The sequence below is a fragment of the Nyctereutes procyonoides genome, unplaced genomic scaffold, assembly GCF_905146905.1.
Source record: "Nyctereutes procyonoides isolate TBG_1078 unplaced genomic scaffold, NYPRO_anot_genome, whole genome shotgun sequence".
NCBI classification, from domain to species: Eukaryota; Metazoa; Chordata; class Mammalia; order Carnivora; family Canidae; genus Nyctereutes; species Nyctereutes procyonoides.
The window spans coordinates 32,097,501-32,102,500 of record NW_026575082.1 but is presented as its reverse complement, the minus strand read 5'-3'; the positions used below and the strand labels follow the sequence as shown (position 1 = coordinate 32,102,500).

The following is a 5,000-nucleotide window of genomic DNA, read 5'->3' as shown; positions in this document are numbered from 1 at the left end:
TGGTGGCTCAGAAACTTATGTAATTGAAGGTTTTAGAAATAAACCTAAGATGTGTCCAATGCTTTGGCTTTTCGGTGGGATCTGTTGCATCAGCCTCTCGGAGGAGGTGAGCCATGTGGGGACCCTCCTTACGCAGCACCATGTCCTTTCCTCCCTCCCTCGCTCCCTCTTCCTCTTCCTTCTCTTCTGAAAGTGAAGCGCTCAAGTTCTCACTTTTATACAGGCAGTTAATGGAGGCCCAGCCCACATATGTGGGAGCACACCTGAACACCCGACCACACCTGCAGGGGGTGGCAACAGAACTGCACATGTTCACATAACGTTCTCAGGGGACTCAGGCTCCCGCTCCTTTTGTTTTCCTGGAGAGGCCTAGGTCAGGTCGGGGTGAAGGACACTGAAGGTTCCTTCCTTCCTCTCTTCACCTTCCCCCCTACCTAGTAAGTAAGCAGTTGACCTGCTTAGTTAACGCAGAAAAGATACACCTTTCATTTTCAGGACTCTCTTTGGGCAGAAAAACATGTTACGTGTATATCTCATCTTCAGCAAAGCTCTGGATCTTTAGATCAATATTTATCCAGTGTCCGGTGGGTGCTCTCTACTATGGGTATTCCGGGATCCCGGGGTACTCTGACCATTGTTAATCAATTTACTCTCATTTCTTTTCTTCTCTCAAACACTTCCACATCTGAGTTTGTTTGATGACTCATAAGGGCACCATACCAAAGATTAAGGATTAAGTTTAATAACTGTAAATTTCAGAGAACTGATTTCAAAGTGTGATAAAAGTTGAAGCACTTTGGTGTTTACAAGTTATCATACTTCTCTAAATGTCACCTCCTAAGTTCTTCCAATCCCCTGTTCTGTTTTACATGCGAGCATTTCTCTGGCTGCTGAGCATCTGGTCAGTAATCGCCTTAACCTTACAAAGAAGTGAGCTCTGAGTGCTCGGGCTCCCCTGCTCTCGGCAATGCTAACAGTGGAAATATGACTGGGATCATTGACAAGTCACTTATGAGAAAGGAGAGAAACTCTACATAATTGGCTCTGACTCGCTTGCCCACGAAATAGAGTACGATACGTATTACCTATGCATTCTTTCTTTGATCACTGGTTTTTGTTTATGGCCATCAAACACGCTCTTTATTTTTTACGATTATCCCTTCCATGTCTCTGCATTACTTCCATCTTGTTTATTCTTTATAATAGCATACTTTTGACCAGACAAGAGCACATGTTTTTCCGCGACCCTCTAAATCCTTCTCCTCATCTATGTTAAATGAAAGATAAGCTAATGAGCCATAAAAAAAAAAAAGAATGCACCAGCCCCCTTGGACATGCTGAGGCCATCCTATCCCTTGAAGCACGGTGACCCTTACCTAGGAGCTGAGTAAGGGATTCCAGGTTTACATGCCGTGCCCTTTGGACAGGCCCATTTGGCCTCCCTAATGGGCCAATTCCAAAAAGGAAGTGAAAAGAGAGGAAACAGCCTTGTACTAGAATCTAGAAAGGCCCAGCACTGCGAGCGCTCCTATCTCTCATACATTTTATGTTTCCGCAGGCTCTGGGGTCAGACTGCTTAAATGTGAATTCTAACTCACTTGTGACTCTGGGCTAGATGCTTAAACTGCCTCAGTGTCCTCCTCTGTCGAATGGGGGGGTAATGACAGGATCTCTCTCCATGGGCAGCCGTGAAGATTTAGATGAATCCAAACATGCGCAGCATCTAGAGCTTGGCACATGGTAAGCACTAAATCACTGCTGGGTGGTATTACTATTAGCATCATTGCTATTGTTTGCTAAGTCCAGGGGCAGTTTTAGGTGAGGGTGGCTTCTGTATATTTGTCTCATGCAATAATGTTGTGATCCGATCCTATAATAATTTACAGTAGTCATGCTGAACCAGGAAGATTTTATCCTTTCTCTGAATCTAAGTTTGGCAAAGAGTCACGGAGGGCATTGAAAGGTCGTAACACCTAAACACCAAGCAAAAAAAAAAAAAAAAATTAGGTGTTTGGAGATCCCCGCTGTGGGAGCGGGGCATCCCAGACACCAAACAAGGGGCAGGGCTGCCGTCCTCGAGGATGGACAGTACAATTCCGTTTTGCAGAAGCAGCAGTTAAAAGTTCAAGACGATAAGGGACTTACTGAAAGTTCGTGCAGCTAAGTGGTGAAATTGAGTTTTCCATTTTTCATCTGTCTGACCTCAAAAATGCAACATCTCTCTAAACGCTGCATCACACTTTCCGAAAGCTTGCACGCAAGGTACATGCTAAAGAGAGATTTTATGGTTTTTGACATTTATGTTGCACACATTCAAAAGAGATAAAAATAGACTCCATGCTGCTGATATAATTACTAGAGGCTATAAAAGCCATGCAAAAATCTGGAGATGGGGTGTGGGAATAGTCGGGGGAAGAACATAAACAAGGGAGCAGTGACACAAACTAGGACAACATACTGTCCTTAATCCCTTCACTAGCTCCCCAGGTCCTGGGCGAGTCCTACCACGGAAGACCAAGAACTTGGAAGCCTCCCCATCCGCAGGCAGGGGCACTGCCAGCAAGCCACAGGTGGGCACCGCATGAGCAGGTGAGAAATGCGACTGGAAAGGGGAGGCTGAGGATTCGGTGCCCCTAAAAGAGCCCATCAATCCTAATTATCCCGCCTGCGCGCTGCTTGTGCCCTACTTGGGTTTTTATTTTTCAGTCCGGCGGGTTAGGAGAGTTTTAGACACACGAGGGTCCGAGCCTCGGGAACCTGGAGAAGAAAGGTCAAGCAGCATCGGGAAGGGAGGCCTGCGCTCGGGTCCAGGTGGCCTCGGTGCCCGGGGAGGGGGGCCCGGGCCGGGCCGTGTCCCTGCGGCACATCGGAACTGGAGTGGCACCTTGCAGGGCGGCGGCCTGCACAGACACTCAGGACACAGGAGACAGGGAGCCCCGTTCGAGAAGATGCCCTGCTTATTCCCTCCCAGCTCCCTGCTCACGGCCTTTCACCTTTTCAGGATGCAAGCTGAGAGCCATCCTAGCCTGTCGTCCCAAGTGACACGCTGCCCACAGTTGCAGCAAGGCCCTTGCACTCCTGCAACCCTACTCCGGCCTCACCCGCAGGCATGGTGACAAAGCCCACCGAGCCCCCAGAGGATGTACATCTGGAGAGCCCAGCTCTGCAGAGGGCCCGGGGGGCCTGGGGGGGCCCAGTCGGCTGCTCAGCTCACCATCCAGGGTCCCCGGGGAGCCCGATGCGCAGGGACCTGCTCCTCCCTCTCCCTCTGGCCTTCTCTCCACTCATGCTCTAGGTCTCTGTCTCCCTCTCTCAAATAAATAAATAAAATCTTAAAAAAAAAAAAAAAGCCCAGACGGCTGCTGGTCCCACTCATAGAGGCTACAACTCAGACCCCACTGGATTTAGTGGCAGGTGCAGTCTGGCCTTGAGACTCTGGATCTTGCCCCCCGGATGGGAACAAAGGTGGATGCCTTGACATGGGGCTGCCGGCTGCCTCCAGAGCTGGCCTTGCTGCTGACCACTCATGTGGTCACCATGTCCTTCAGCCTCCAGTGGCCGTGAAGCCGAACTCATCATTCTTGGGGAAAAGGACACAGATCGGGTTGAAACGAACCGCTAAAGGTTACAAACTGACTCACGTGAGGATTAAAACCCAAAGCCCGTGATGGGTCCCGTCGAGGAAGCACTCGACAGCGTTCAGACTCTGAACATTGTCAGACTTCTGCAGTGCTTTTAAGGAAAGGGCAAGTGACTTTGGCATTTTGGACACAGAACCTTTCTGATGTAACAGACCTGAGTATCACGCTATGTTATATTGATCGCAGTGACTCCAAGGGGAACTATATACTCATTTTACTTGAAATCCTTAAGAAGTATATGGGTAATAATTACATCTCCCTTATAGCAGGTGTGAGTCTGGTGCAGTTTTTAGGGGTTTTTTTGTTTTTTTTGTTTTTTGAGTTAGCTCTCCCCCTAGGTAGTGTTCCTGGGTCTCTGGAGTGGATGAGTGGCTTAGAAACTGGGAGTGGGGAGTCATGGAAAGGAAGAGATGGGGAAAACGCACAGGGAAGAAGGACATGCAAAATAAAACACATTTAAATTTGTTACTACGCATGAGATCATATTTCTGGCACTTTGCAGAGGTCCTATGGAAGCTGTTAGTTCCAATATAGAAATACTAGAGTGAGTAAATTGGTGTTAAATTTAAATTTACTTAGGAAGTAATAGTCTATCTCCATTCCTTATAAGACTCTCTCAGGTAAATTGGGAAAAGAGACATCCATGGGAGGAAAGATTTTTCTAGTATTTAATCCACTGTTTCCCAGTATAAATGCGATTTGTGTTTAGGAAAATAAACATCCAGAAGGAAACCGCACATTTTATTGGCTTAGTGTCTCTTATGTTGGTAATTTAGAGGTGGTGTTGAACTTTGTTAAGAGAAAATAGTATTTAGTGTTCTCAAACAGGTGTAGAAATTACCTAAAGGTATACCAGACTGAAACTTGGAAATGTCGCTACGTCCATAGATCAATATTTACGTTTTAAAACTTGGAAATCCGAAAGGATAAGCATCTTGAATCCTATAACTTCCTTTTTTCCATGATGCATTTTGGAAGTCAGCAATACTCTGACCTCCTGCTGTGGCTCGGACAGTGACACCTGGAAACCTCTGTTATTTATTGTGAGGAAGTTTATAACCAAGCGAGTCTTCTTTTGATTCAGAAAGTTGCTCTCTTTCTGCAGAAACTTCTACCTCTTGGGTTCTCTACTTGCACGGGCACACGAGCACGTGTGCGTGTCACAGAGCATGGCTACGTGGGCATTGACTCTGTTTTGCAAGGTCTGGGGCACTCACGTTAATGTCTCTGTCCAAGTCCTAAATACAACCAGTGTTTCCCAAATACTACAATTCCCACGTGTTTGATAATCTGCAGGAAAGATGAAAACGCTGCATCTCACAAAGGTCAGTGGTGAAATACGGGGGACCGTAAACCTGT

General features: G+C 47.0%; 1 protein-coding gene and 1 long non-coding RNA gene across 5 annotated transcripts in view; one reads left to right on the top strand and one right to left on the bottom strand.

Annotated features, from left to right (window-relative positions):
• The window catches only part of LOC129514479 (zinc finger E-box-binding homeobox 2), a 136,818-nt gene that overhangs the window by 62,490 nt on the left and 69,328 nt on the right, over positions 1–5,000 (bottom strand). The window lies entirely within an intron of this gene.
• Positions 1,594–3,360, top strand: LOC129514480 (uncharacterized). Its single transcript, XR_008665447.1, has 3 exons — positions 1,594–1,740; positions 2,480–2,589; positions 3,002–3,360. It is a non-coding gene; the product is annotated as an uncharacterized LOC129514480 (long non-coding RNA).